Source organism: Porites lutea, chromosome 1, assembly GCF_958299795.1.
Source record: "Porites lutea chromosome 1, jaPorLute2.1, whole genome shotgun sequence".
Taxonomy (NCBI): Eukaryota; Metazoa; Cnidaria; class Anthozoa; order Scleractinia; family Poritidae; genus Porites; species Porites lutea.
This window is the reverse complement of record NC_133201.1, coordinates 37,524,443-37,539,992: the sequence shown is the minus strand read 5'-3', so window position 1 is coordinate 37,539,992 and position 15,550 is coordinate 37,524,443. Positions and strand designations below refer to the sequence as shown.

The 15,550-nt window shown below is 37.5% G+C and overlaps 2 pseudogenes; both read left to right on the top strand.

Moving 5' to 3' along the window:
* Nucleotides 1-461: 461 nt before the first annotated feature.
* LOC140938137 (uncharacterized) lies at nt 462-1,430 on the top strand (annotated as a pseudogene).
* Nucleotides 1,431-2,622: 1,192 nt separating this feature from the next.
* Nucleotides 2,623-5,191, top strand: LOC140929226 (uncharacterized; annotated as a pseudogene).
* Nucleotides 5,192-15,550: the final 10,359 nt, after the last annotated feature.

The following is a 15,550-nucleotide window of genomic DNA, read 5'->3' as shown; positions in this document are numbered from 1 at the left end:
AATAGGGACAATAAACAAACATTAAAGTGAAAAAACCATTTATTAACATTTCTGTCACACTGTTTGCAATTCAATAGAAGTCCTGGACAGCCTTAGTGTGGATAAGACAAACATTAATGCACTCGTACAAACAATTACCCGTTCTTTAAATACAATAAACAAAAAACGATTTTCAATGAAACAATACCTATTTTGCTTGAAATTTTCATTACTAGTGCGATGCACATGATATGTACACGTATGTACAACCCTTTAGATAGGTTACGTAACCTTTGTCAAGTGCAAATAGGATAAAAGGATCAGAAAATTTCTTCCTGTTCATTTCACTTCGTGAGCGTTTTTTGACTACTGGTACAAGTACACGTAAAATGCCACGAAGAAATCAATTCCTCTCAAACACAGAGAGAGAATCGTTAGAACGTTTGAGGACGAGCAGGAAGACTATCTTCTAGTCACAGACACGTTGGGCGTGAATCGATCAACGGCAAGGGGTATCGTTGCGCGTTACATCACAGAGGGCAGGATCCAGGAGAAACCTAGAGGTGGGAGAAACAACGTGCGCGTTGATGATGAGATGAGAGACTCTCTAGAGCAAATTATCAACGAAAACTGTCTGCTCACACTTGCTCAAATAAACAGTGAGTTGAGGAAACGGTTACCAGCCAAACCGGAGATACATGACCGCACCGTATCAAGAACGTTAGACGGGATGCTGTTCCGAGTGAAACTGGTAAGACCCCTCCCTGCTGACAGAAACAGACCTGACGTGCTGACCAAGCGGGTCGATTACGCTAACTGGTTTATGAACCACGCCATAGCCCGCCACTGTGTGTTTGTCGACGAATGCGGCTACAATATTTGGACGGCCAGAAGTCATGGCAGGGCGCGGCAAGGAGAGAGGGCGTACCGCCAAGTGTGCGGGCAGGGTGGACGAAACCTGACCGTGACAATGGCAATATCGCCCATAAACGGACTTGTGTTTTTCGTCAGCCGCTGTGGGAGGAATGAACGCTGAACGTTTTAACAACTTCCTGGCACAGGCGAGGACGAACTTAGATCCTGACGAGTCGGTGATCTTTGTTTATGACGGAGCGCCGGCCCGCAGAAACCCTACCATTCCCGCCCCAAATACAGAGCTTAAAATGCTTCCACCCTACAGCCCTTTCCTCAACATCGTGGAACAGGCAATAAGCAGTCTTAAAGCAGCCATCAAGGCCGACATTTCCCGCCCTGAAATTCAAAGACTTATGGACAACAGAGATGAAGCAAGAGCCCGAAGAATGCCACTAGGAGATTTTCGAACACAACAACTTCTTGAAGCTCTACACAGAAACATCGACACCGTGACCGCAGCTAAATGTGCTCAATGGTTTCGTTTAATGCAGACCTACCTGCCAAGATGTTTAAATAGAGAGGTTATTGAGGGATAGACAAATTCAGGACAAAATAGTTCGAAATAGGTACTATTCAATTGAAAATCGATTTTTGTTTATTGAATTTAAAGAACGCGTAGTTGTTTGTACAAGTGCATTAATGTTTGTCTCATCCACGCTAAGGCCGTCCAGGAATTGTAATGAAATGCAAACAGTCAGAAAAGACAACAAGGCCGAATGTTTTCACAGTCTTCACGATCCTGTGCTCAAGAGTTTGAGCAGTGCCATAAAAGAAGCAATTTTTGGAAAATCGCTGTTAGTTTACCTCGAAAACATTCGACAAGTTGCTAAAATAGATCACGCGCAGGGTCAAATACAATGCTCGAATACTTGCACGCTCTTTCTCTACCAGAACCTTTTTCCTTCTTCTTACTTTCTTAGTTGGCAACGGTTCCTTAGTCAGTTTTTTTAGTGCACCTTGGTCAAGGACTAATCTTGAAATATGTCGCTTTCTTCTGGTTCTTACATAGTTTCACAGGCCACGCTTGTAGGATTAACAGGCGATTGTTATTGTTGTTGTTATATTTTAATGCAGCTGTTTTCAGCATGAAATCTAAAAGATCTTACAGTCCACAGCGGATGCTCCCGTTTTCGAGAATGTTCACCTTTTGTATAACAGACCATGCAAACATCTTGGAACAGCACCATCTCTTGTGAAAATTATTTCATTCAAATACTTTCGTGAGCCCTCTCATCTAAACAGGATCTAAAGCGAGTGAAGCGAGCACATTTTGCTGTAAAGTGCTTCCCATCGCCGCGCCGAATTGCATGAATTTTTAACTTTTTTTGTTAAAAGATGTCGGGAAAGTAAGGGCTATTCCACCTAGAGTAAAATCTTCTTTTTGGTGGCCCTCAGGCATGCAACAACTCAAAGCAAACCATATCGATCGACTCAATCGCTAAGATGCGCAGTCAAAACAAAACTCTTGAGGCCTTACTAGCCTCGCTTTCGCGCAACTAGACCCAGGCTGGCCGAGAGGTCCGCCATATTTGCATTCGGTGTATTTGCACCACGTTAGGCTTGGGTTAGTTGAAAAAACTTAGTAACTTCCCTCCTTAACTAGATAATAAAATTATTATTGCAATCATTTATAACTTCTCTATAAGTTTTCCATGGAAACATTGGCAGTTTTTTCTATAATTCCTTGAATAAAACTAACATGTAATCTCGAAATATTTAAGACCCTTCTTGAGATTGTGGCAGTTCCAATGAGTGTGCTATTATTTTCTTTGATTCTTAGTGTGGATAGAGCTTCATTTCCCCCAGAGCTTGCTGAATTTGTCTCGAGGACTGAATCAATAAGCATGTCTGGAAATCCTAGCAAAGGAGAGTGTATGGATGCAAACCTCGAGGAGGTTAACAAAGATTCAAAAGTCTGGCAGCATGGTGTTATGACAGCAATTGACTGGCTGAGAATATTTAGGAATCTTGGCAAGTTAACCAAAGTAAGCATTGTCATATATATACTATTACCTCTTAAGATGAATGCATAATTTATGTGATCGATTTAATTTCAATCTAAATCTAACATGATGCATTGTCTCAACAGAGTATTAATTTGGTTGTGTATGAAACAAGCAAACCTTTGCTAATTATAAGATATTAATACATGTTTTTTTCTTTGGTTTGAAATTTCTTTCTAGACCAATTTCATTTTTATTTTTCTTAGTCTGAAATTCATTATAATAATCTCAGACAAAGGGAAACGAAGATGAAACTTCAAACCAAAGAAAAATTTGAATTACAACATATTATATGTATAACCCTGTAATGAACTCTGAAATGGAGCTGTAAAATATTAGCTTCTGCCACAAGCAGTATGTAACTGTCATTACTTGTTGTGGAAATTTAGGTACAATAAGTAATTAACTAATTCTCCTTCTGTAGGTACGAGAGTGGCTGTTATGCTTAATTGGAAGGAATGATCCAAAGCAAGATGCTGGTGTGTCAAGAAAGAGGTATGACTTCAAGGAAGAAGTTCTTGCATGGAGAATCAAACTTCGAAGAGAGAGGTAAGCTGATTTCACCTACATTTATGTCAGTAACAAGTTATAGTAGCTTGCATCCATGCAGCTATATTATGGATGGACTACAGTGTTGATGGTATATAATACTTTTCTCAAGATTTGAAAATGACTAAACTGAGACATTACAGCCACAACAGACTATCTTTGGTATTTATAAGTCAGGGGTTTCAATGACATTTGTTTCAGATGGGTAGATGAAACATAGCAAGCAGGTAGATTGATATTTTTAATTGGAAGGGCCGAAGGCCCTCCCAAGTAGGGGAGGTCTGGGGGCATGCTCCACTGGAAAATTTTGAAATTTATTACTCGGAGATGCATTTTCCTGCATTCTGGAGCGATATTAGAGGCTCCCTGCTTTATTAAACAGGGATCCATTTTCAATAAATTTTAGAACATATTAGCATGAATTCCTGTACTGAGCTGTATTTTAATTTAAACCAATCGAACTGTTTTCAGGTGGGTATTCAGGTCGTCACAGGCGGGTAGTTCTACCTGCTACCCGGCTATTATTAAAACCCCTGTATCCGTGTTGTGTTCTTAGGCAAGACACATTACTCTCAGTGTCTCTCTCCTCCACGGGGTATAAATGGGGGTACCAGTGACAGTAATGTTGGGGGATAACCTGTGATGGACCAGCATCCCATCCAGGGGGGAGTAGAAATACTCCTAGTTGCTTCATGCTGCAGCCTGATGGGCCACTGGGCTCATAAGCAGACTTTACCTTACCTTACCGTACCTTTGGTATCAATTTTGGCCACCTAAACCCTCCTAGTGAAGCCAGTATATCAAGGCTTTAAATGTTGGCCTGAAAAAATCAACTGGCCACATTCCAATGTAATTCTTCTTGTTTGCTTAGGTTTTTTTGTCATTATTTAAATCTGAAATTTTCCTTTGTAGTCATGTTGTAGTTTAAATTTTTCTTTGGTTTGAAATTTTTTGAGTGAGTATCATTTTCATTTTTCTTTGTCTGAGACTATGATAATGAATCTCACACAACGGAAAATAAGAATGAAACTGGTTTGAAAAATTTAAAACCAAAGAAAAGTTTGAAACGAAACATAAATAATATGGTGTAATATATTAATTACATTACGTATAATTATGTTGTAGTTAATTTTTATTTCCAGTTAAATTTTATTTTCCTTTGTTCTTATGTATGGTAATGTATGATAATGAGTTTGAAACAAAGGAAAAATAAAGTTTAACTGGAAATAAAAACTCAACATACACTTATATTTATCATTATGTGTATGTCTCCTGATTTTGTTTCAATGCTGAATTTTTTAAAGGTATTTTGTAAGAAGCCCCAACTAGCACATTTCCCTTAGTGGCACAGTTCTGGACAAACACCTTCTGGAGATGGATGACACTCTGAATTAAAACAGAAGAAAGTTGTTACTCAAACACTTTGTGCAAGGAAAGCCAAGAACTGATGTTCGAGTAACAACTGTGTATACAACTAAAGAAGACCGAATTCAGGGGGAGGACATAAATAATGCTACTAAATCAGAGATTCTCGAGAGAGGAGAGGAGAAAATTAATCTTGTTTCGGATGAAGACATCAAGGATGTGCTTCAAAATAAGATGAATGAACTTAAGAGGAAACAGTCCTCTTTAAAAAAAGACGTCCTTCTCTCTTCTATGAAGTGTGTGAAGAACTCAATCAGGTTGTGGACAATGAACAAGAAATTTTATTTGTGGTAGATCAAGATAATGATACATTTAATTGAGTATGTAGTGGTAAAGTTTCTGTGAGTAATATGTTTACTGTGCACTTCAATAACAGTAACTATACATTCTCGATTAAATGCAGGTTAGGCACCAAATTAATAAAGGCCTAGTGTAAATAATGTATATAACGAAGTCGGTGTATTCTTTTGGCTGACCGGCGGAGCTTGCAATCCATCTTCCTGATTGGGGAGAAGATGCATGGCAAGCAAAAAGAATGTGGGGCTACTGACAGGTACAGTTTTAAATAAAGGCCATTTAACCATAAACAAGAAATAATTTGTAACCATTTTCAGTGTTTCCACACTTGGACTTTATTGGTCAATTTAAAAGTAATGTATCGTATTGACTGTGTGGCCTTAATTGAAATAGCTGTTTTGTGTTATTCACATTCCCTGAATTAGGCGCTAAAAACATTGAAAATAGTATTTTTTATTTGTAATTTTCAGCCAGGAGAAATAATGTTTAGTGCTATTTTCATTGAAGGTTCTATTGTTTTTAATCTCTTGTGTTATCAAACAAATTCTCCTCACTGATCTCCAAACATTTCCTCTAATAATTGATAGTCTTTAATGTGTGTAAAGCAACTGATTAATCTATGTAAGTAATTCATGTTAGCTGTTTTGCAATTTGTTACTGCAGTCAGATTGAAAGGCGTACAACGCGACCGATGTACATGAAACGGTAACAGAACATTAAACATTTGAGTGTCTAGTATTTTAGACCACCGTGATATCTATTCATGGACGTTGAGTGCCACGTTTTGATCCGAAATAAAGGTTATTTCAGTTTGCTCTGTGATAATTGTTGGTCTTTCATCAAAATGAAGTCTTGCTCGTGGTCTCCTGAGCAAAATCTCGCGCACTGGGGCTGGGACATTTTGTAGCTCTGGAATACTTGTATCTTCTGTTGGTGTCATTTGATGATTAGTTGGAGTATGACCAAGCATGTTTGCAAGAGAAGGAGACATATTATTTCTGCGCTCTGGAGTCTCGGTCATAGCCTCAACTGCTGGTTCCCCATTCTGTCCGTCTATTTCCTCAGGACTAAGGAATTGCTGACCAACGATAGGTTTCAATTTTCCGCTTTCATAATCTGTCTTGAGGCTTGGCGATCCCCACACAATCCGGTGTTGCTAAGACAGTTGGATGATTAAGAACACTTCTGCTTTGGTCATTACGTGAAGTTTGAAAGCGTTCTTAAATAATGTTGTCTTGCGGCGAGATAATGTCACCTTCCTTTGATCTGGATTGTCCACATAGCAAATCTTTTCCTTTCCCCTGATGTTTCTTTTGTTTTTGTTTGGAACACAATCACTGAAAGGAGAGTGACAAACAAGCTTAAGACGATCACTTCCTATTGAAGCTGAAAGTACCTCTCAGAAAGGTGCAGTTAGTTACCTTGTCATTTCTAAGAAGAAGTATCGACCATTTGTCAGTAAAAGCAACGCCGGCGGTACAACAATAAGCTCGATATTGGTACGGTGTTCAAAAAGAACTATAGTTCCATGAATTACATCAGAAAAGTGACCTTTACCTCTTTTACTCATTCTGAATGCTCTCACGAAATCGCTTTCCAATGAACAAGGCAGGAATGTTTCACAGAAGGAAGCTTCGCGGGAAATTTATGATGAACATGCTTTGTTCAGCACAATAGAAACTACCATTTCTGTCGTTATTAGCCAGTCACATACGCCATACAGGGTCACCAGCTGTGATTTCGCGCGGGGTGCGCCAAAAAAATACAGTAAAGACATAGTATCAAAGCCTCTTTGTACACTGTCCGAAGTTCAAAATAAATGGAGGAACCTCAAAGCGCATACGAAAAAGATACAAGTACACACCGATCAATTCTTAGAATCACAGGTGGAAAAATTAAGGGGTAAGTGGCACAATCCCTTGTTATTTCATGTCTATTCTATTTTACGGGTTGTGTTTGATGAATGCCCAGATTCATGGTGACGAACCATCATAACCATGTGCGCTTCCACAACACTAGATAAGCGTTTATAAAGCTTTCTCCTCAGCTCGCCTCGTTGTGTTTTATATTCCATAGCTACCACGAATTTAACGTAAAGGGACCAGAAGGCACTCCGGTGAATGTTTACCCTGAAAGTGGGAACGAAGATCCATTTGCGCTAGGATGCGTTTTACCAGAAGTAGCTGATATGCCAACGACACTCCAAGATGTAATAATGGTATCCACTAGCACCAAGAAGACATATACTTTAAGAGAAGTTGCAGGAAGGCAGATTGGCCGTGTTCAATACTTTCTTAACAGAGTAATCAAACATTTGCTGGATTGCGGCAAAATCAACAAAATTGAAGGGTATGCAACTGGAGCATAAGAGTACCGGAAATGCCATGATTACCAATGCAGCAACTTGAATTGTAATAATTAGCACAGCGTTCATATCATGAAGAACATATGGTAATATTTCCAATCTGAAATTACGTGCGAGGGTTAAGCCAACAACAACAAAGAGGACACCGGTACATCAAAAGTGGGAAAAAAATGTCAGGCACAGCGGTGGAGCCTTTATTCCCTGTACTTGGAAAATGGAATGTAATGAAGAGCATATTGGAGTAGTGGAGAGAAGGCTGTCGCTAGTTGTTTCAGAAATGGGAGAGGAAGGAGCAGATATGGTCGTGGAGGTACGTTGAGTGCGTGGTAATCTGTTTTTTGTTCAACTTCCTATATGTAGCTTACATAATTGTTGCGAGAAGCTTCAGTCATTCAAAGCCAAGCCAGTATTCACGGGGCTTGGCGCTGCAAACTTATGCGCTACAATTTCAGCCTCCCAATAATTTCCCCTCAGGGACCAGAGTTGTTTTTTAGCTAAGAACGATTTACAAGTAAGGTAGCAACACTTCAGGAAATAAACTCTGTCAAATATTACTTTTTAACAGATTGTTGGACCCGTATTAGAGACATGTACAAGCGCTGAAGCCTGGAAGCTTTGCCGTCCACCAAGAAAGCAAGACACTGACAAAGACTGGTTAGGCCTCAGGACGCCATATTGAATTAAAAATTGTTTCCTCGATAGCGTGTCACCTGAACTTGAATCTGTGCAGCGATTGGCTATTGGTTTGTTTTGGTCTGGGTTATCAAATTTGATAACTATCCCGGGCTGACAAAATGTCTGTATTAATGGACAGGTGTAACTTATAAAGAGTAAAAGAATAGTAGGGACCAACTCGATTTCCTGGAGGTGCCTTATCTTTTGATTGTACTACTGTGTAATATTTCTGGCATTATATCCTCTCTCTTAATATTATATATTGTAGTTACAAGGAAACAGGAACGTATTTTTTGAATCAAGTTTGATTAAGCTTGGCTGCAGTTAATAAATTTAAGCAACAATGAAATTGAATCATACTGGACATGAAGTACACAAGTGTGCTAGGGTTGCTGGTCACAATAAAAAGTTTGGTTTTCAATGGTTTAATAGCTGTTACAGGCCATTTGTATTTCATTTGTCGAAATTCTGTATAATTTTCTTGTTTGCAATATACTCAGTTTGAATTTGTATGTTATATAAATGTTTTATGTTGTATCTGTAAGATATATACTTGCAATGTCTCGTTTCAAAAGACTAGGGAATGTTTAGTTTCTTTTAAGTTCCTTATCACAGCACGAAATTTCTAATTTACGCATCTTTTCTACTTCCGTAAAAATGCGTAAATGTCATGAGATTTCTTTACGAACAAATTAAGAGTTGCGTAAAGAAGCGTAAACATGAAAACCACGTAAACACTTCGTAAAGGGCGTTAAAGGAGCGTAAATTACAACTTTAAAAATTGACTTGATTTAGTTTACATTATTTAAGAACTTGCGAATGAAGTATTACTTTCATGTCTCCCGTTGTCTTCCGTTAGTGTCAGATAAGGTCATGATATGAATATTTACGATTCTTTAAGTTTCTTTACGCATCGTTCTTTATGCCTCTTTCCCCTTCTTTACGGGTCTATAAAGAGGAGTTCACTTATTCACTTTTAACCTTGAGTTAGAGAGAATGGTAATTAATTTAATTCCCACATAGGATTCCGGTCAGACAATAGTAGATCTGTTGGTTGACTCATTAGTGGTTGTTGAATTTAAAAAAATTAATTATTGCAGAAGTAAAATGCGATTGAACATGTATGGTTTAGTCGACTAAAAAGGTTTCTTGTAAGAAATGTCTCTAGCAAAATTTTCACAGGGATTTTAGCAAAAAAATTTACATTTTAAGGTTTCTAAGTAGAAGAACTAGGTTTCCCACCCTAAGTGGAAAATTGTTCGTGTGTAGATGCAGCTCAATTTCGAAGCCCATCCTCGATACTTCTATTTTTCTCTATACCGTGGCGTTGACTGGACGTTTTCTAAAACACCCATAAAGTTTTCAGTTTGTAATAATCAGCCGAAACTATCGAAAACTATATCTACACTCTTTTTTTTTTTTAATAAGAATGTTGTTTTTCCGGCCCAGGCTGAATATTCTCATTCTTCTGCCGATTTTAGGCTGAAAATATTGTAGTATTATTCTTAGTTTATAGCCCATGACATTTCCGTTTTAGACTATACTGGGGGTATCAGTTATAGTTCATGTTTTCTCGTTTTGTTGCCTAGTTTTTCCCTTTAGAGAATGGAATAAGTGGAAAGCATATAATTGTATTGTATTTACAGCTTTTGAACACAAAAATATACCCTTTTCAATATCTCAGTCTGGGGTTAATTCTTAAAATATTCTTAAAATTTTGCGAATTTCAGCCTTGATATTCTTATAAAATATATTGTTATAAAAAAAAAGAGTGTATATCATGTATCATACATATTATGTTATCCAAAATTTCAAATTTACAGATAATCAACACAGCTACCAGAAGCTTTTACATTTTATTTTTTCGTGGATTTATAGCGCACTAAGCTTGTGTCACACTATTGAAATCCAAAAAACAGTACTTAATTAGGTTAGTTTTTGACATGTAACACCTATTACTTTATTTCACAGTCGTGTCTCTCTTCTCAGAACTTTAAAACTTAGACTTGACATATATACCGTGACTTAATCTTTTAAAACAATTTTGGTTCCAGTTTTTCGACTACCCGCTGAAAAAATACGTTGCATGTGTAACATTTACTAAGTCCTAGTGAACGCATATATTTCTACGAAAATGTACGATTCAATTCAACAACTTTATCCTCATATGAAGCTGCTACAGCGAATTTGCAATAGATTCTTGTCACTGGAAGATAGCGAGATGGACCCCCAGGAAGAAATGCCTTTTTCCAAACTTCCACGGGCTTCCCATACTTTTCCTTGTCTTCGTCCACATCATGCCAGTCTACAAGAGCAAATACGTGTTGCTGATTTTGTTCCCCAATCTTTACTGTATGCTGAAGGAAGAAATCCACCCTACCTGGTCGAGGTTCAGCACAAGGGCTGATTAAGCCTTGGTCATCTGTCCAAGATGCAATGACTCTAGCAGACCTCAGTGATCGACATTCACGCCTGGAACCAAACTTTTCTTGACCGATAATGACACTGCCAAACCGTCGCGCAGTTTTTGCCAAAGAGCTGATGCTTGTTATAGACTGTCCATACAAAGACTGATAAACAGAAAGTAGTGACGACAGTTCATCAGAATCAAGACTCCTCACTTTGTGAAAACGCGGGAGATGGACGTCTGCCTCCAGGCTCTTCCAGTCAACGGCCAACAAGTAAGAAGCAAGTGCTGCATTCATAAGCTTGGGTCCCAAATTTACAATGTCAGTAATGGTCTCTGCACTGTTGGTGACACTACGTGACAAAAGTGGAAGAAAATTTTCCTCAAACTGTTTTGGAAGAGTAGAGCAGGAAATGAAGTGGTCTGATAGAAGCTTTCTCATCAGCTGTATTTCAATGCACCGGTTGTTAGTTTTAAAGCTGCTTAGAATGCCATTGAACCGTTCAAAACTAAAGCACCAGAAATTGTACACTGGTCCATAGTCTAGGACACATTCCTTTAGATGTCCATGGAGATGCATGTTTGGTTTAACTTTAGATTTACCATACAGGCGTTCAAACTTTTGGCAAAACTGTAACAACATCAAATCTGCTTTTTGCAGTTCCACGAGAGTTATTACAGGCCTTGACAGAAACTTACAAGCTAACACAAATGCCTGCCAACACTGCAAGTGCTCCTTTGGTAGAAGCCCGTCTAAAACATATAGAGAATATATAAGCGTCCAGTTTTTCCATTGGGATGCTGTATAACACCCATAGTTTGCTGATATCTTGTGTGGCAGCCTTCCCAGCCCTGTTCCAACGTCAAATTTTCGTATACGCTCCTCTACTTTCTTAATGTCTCCTTTCTCGAGGAGACCTTCTGCCATCCACAACCTGAACATTGATTTTGCTGTTCCTAGGAACAAGTTGTGCATTGGATCAATGATGGTAAATCTCACACTGTCAAAGTAACTCAATTCGAGAAGAACGCTGTAATACAGACCATACTCCTTACTTAATCTGTCATGTTCGGCTTTGGTTTTAGCCTTCAAAAGCTCTCTCGCACGTCGTTTATGTGATCGCATGTCTCGCTTTGGCCATTCCTCCCTCTTAAATCCAGAAAAGTCAAATGAATCCTTTACATTTCCAGGGAAAAACTTGAAGCATTTTGAGCAGCCATAATGAGAGTTATGGCTCTTGAAGCCACAAAGTTTCCTTGCAGCAGGAACATCACAAGAAATGCACGCAATTGCAGCTCTAAAACGCAGTGGTAAACGGCATATACTTGACTTTAGATACACACCATTCCAAAGAACATTCATTTCTTTCACAAGTGGTACCAGAAATTCATTTAGAGAGCCTGGTTCTTTATCCAAGCCTGGGATAATACCAACAACAATGATATTCTCCCATTTAAATCGAATGCTTCTAGGCAGATTAAGGTTAGCCAGGTATAGGACACCAACAGAATAATCATTCCTGTGTTTGATAGGCTGGAAAAAGTCAAAATTTAGCATAAACAAGTAATTCCTTGGTGAACTAAGGAAGGGTTCATCACCAACAGTTTGAAAGTCTTTCCACACTTGTCCATCAACAATGTCAGATAGGTGGCCTTCTTCAGTTTGGTGGTCACGCCAGGATTCACAGAGTTGTGGAAAGCCATCTCTTTGAAGCATTTCTCCAAGCTTTTCTTTGACACTGTTGTAACAATAAACTTTGAGAGGATAAAACTCTTCTGCGCCATTGGTGAGAACCACTTTTTTCGCTAAAGGTGTTCCACAAGTGGCACTCCTAGCATACTTCTTGTGTTTGCAACGTCTTATGACTCGTCGTCCTCTGTGGTCAATTTCTGTGCAGTCCTTCATGTTGTACAATTTACAGCATTTAGAGCAAACAGCATATTTGGTAAAATTATCACGATCAAAACAGGCAAACTTCCGTAGAAGGTACAATGAGGAAGGAATGATTCCCAGTAACTCTTGAAGGTATTGACAGCCAGACAAATCAGAAAGTACATTAATGAACTGAAAAAGAAACTGCAAAAGCCACTCCAGACCATTGTCACTTAACTTGCATAATGACTGCCACATTAAAATGAAATACACAAGCCACTGGACAAGTGATGTCAACTTTTGAGTCCTGGTTTGCTTTGGAGAAGGTTCAGGGCAACTGTCATTACTGTTAACATCAGCTAGAAAATCTTCTTCAAAGACATCTTCCCAAATTTCAGGTTCTTGCTCCTCTCCACTTCTTTCATCAGTCTCTGAATCTTTATCTTCTTGATGAACCTTATCATGAAATGCAAATTAAAAGATGGATTATAAATTATTGTGAATTATAAACATTAATTTTCTTTATATTTTATTTTGATGCAGCTAAAAGTGTGAGGGGTAATATCTTCTTAGAAAAGATCACATGTAGTTTGATTCTTGTTATAGTGACAAGTGACAAACACTAACTACTGACATTTTGGTTGCTCACTTACTAACAGCTGTATGCAGGGAGGTAAGACTGTATTTGAGCAATGAATTAGGTTCTTGGAATGACCAGCATTTGTGGTAGTATTAGAAAGCAACTACTGTTTTCACAAAGCATCTGCTAAGGAGATTAAGGTATTAAAATAAAGAACCTAATACTACAATGTCAAAAACAATTAACTTATGCAAGTGAATTGATCCTTGAAGGTAAACGTCAACCAGTTGAATGCAAGAATGAAATTAGATGAACTAGCTCCTTCAAAAAAAATGTATTTTAACTGCCAAGGACACCTTTGTCAGCTAACCTGTGCAGGGTGAAGATATCTTTCAAAGTATACCAGAATGGTGATTTGGTCAAAGAGACCAGTAGAGAGAAATTAAAGGCAAAACACCATGTATCATTGACAATAATATAAGCATAATATAAGCATAATATAAGCATTCTAGTCAATTACATCATTCTTGAAAGCAAATATTTTATTTACCGCTGTAAGTTAAATAAGGGCTGTTTATGTGTAAGTCTGCTAGTCGATAAATTTAAAAAAACTTTTCAAACCGAACGTTTTATCGCGAAAAGAAACAACAAAATCCATTTCCATGATAAAAAATGGAAGCCGTTACTCCCATTAATACAACAGTAGCTGTTATCCAAACTTCGTTTTTCTAATACTCCCTGTATTACTCTGTATTTTAAGTTCAAGTCGAATAAGTTATGTAAGCCTTGTAGTGTAGTGCAGCGTAGCTTTTTTTTTATTTATTTTTTTATTTATTTTTTTTATTTATTTTTTTTATTTATTTATTCTATTTTCTTTTTTTGTTTTTTGTAATTAAGGTAGTTGTTGTAAATTTTGTAGTGTTTGTATGTTTCGATCTGTATGTTGTTTGTACTATACCTGTAAAAAGAAAATAAATAAATAAAATACAAAAAAAAAAATGTATCATTGACACAAAAAATCCCATAACAAGCTAGTTTTAATCCCCACCTATCTTTCCTTTCACCTAATCCCAAGAAACTGAAATATTTCCTAAAAAACTTCTTGCACCTTAATAGACCCCATTTAATTTAATTTCCAGTAAAAGAATTAAAAATTAGACAAGGAAACACAGACAAAAGGGAGGAGAGAAAGGCTATGAGAAAGAGTGCACGACTGTTGTGTCACTTTTAAACCCACAAACTATGTCTTTTCAGTAAGTTTTAGCTCTTTATAGCCAGACAATGGCTCAAACAGCTTCAAAATGCAATGTTAAGTGAGATTCCCAGAGGCAAATGTGTTAAGATGACAGTGGCAAGTATATTATTAATTAACACAAACATACCTCAAAACTAAAGCTACTGTTCCTGTCTTCATCAAGATAATCTGGAACACCATTGACGACGACATTTTCATCACACTCTACGATTAATTGTCAAAAGAAGAATTCAACAAAGTTTATATCTATCACTCAGTATTTTCCATGAATTATTTTATCAATCAATCAATCAGTAACTTTATTATTTAACGACAGAGTCCTTTCCATTAAAATGTGCTCTCCAAAGGAGTTGTGCACTTTGACATAATTTAAGTTTACCCATGATAATTTATAATACTTATGCAATATTATTATTAAAATTATTCTAATTTTAAAATTAAAGTACGAAGATTTATTAAACTCCTACCTAGCCTACTCTAATAATTTAATATTCATTAAGAAATTATTTAAACCAGTGGCCTGCACAGCCTCTACCGACAGTCACTATTCCATAGCACACCTACATTATACCAGAAACTTTTCTTAAATGCCTCAGTGTATGGTCTTGGAACAAAGAAATTGTGTTGAGAGCCCCGTCGATTATGTCTGTGGATGGAATTGGTACGGGCAAATTTCTCTGATATATATATTCGGATACTGCCTGTTCACTGTATTGAACATTAACGTTTTTTATTGGTTTGTTCGCGTGTCAGTGAGGCTCATCCGAGTGCCGCTCTGTTTTGTAATTTCTCAAGTCTGACAAAGACCAGTGCTAATATTTCCCCAGACTACAATAATTATCATATGTAACTACTGTACATCCTAAATTAATGTGCAGTAAGAACATTAAAACAGCAACATAATTATTCTGAAAAAGAAAAAGTATTGAAATATTGTGGTTAAAAAAAATAAAGCTCTTAATCTTAAAGTCCTCTTGAAAAGAAACTTAAGGTTTATTTGGTTGGGACATAATCTTTCTTTGTTATTGTGGCAATTGTAATGATGATTATCCTCTTCAAGCCAATGTACAGCCTACACCTACATTTTCAGCTCAAAAGCACCACCGGTGACCCTCCAATCGACAAGATGTGGTCTCACCTGTAATCGCCAAAGGAAAGCCAGATTGTTCAAAAAATTACAGAGAAAAGGGATCTTTGAATATCTATGTCGTTATAAAGTAGTAGCTA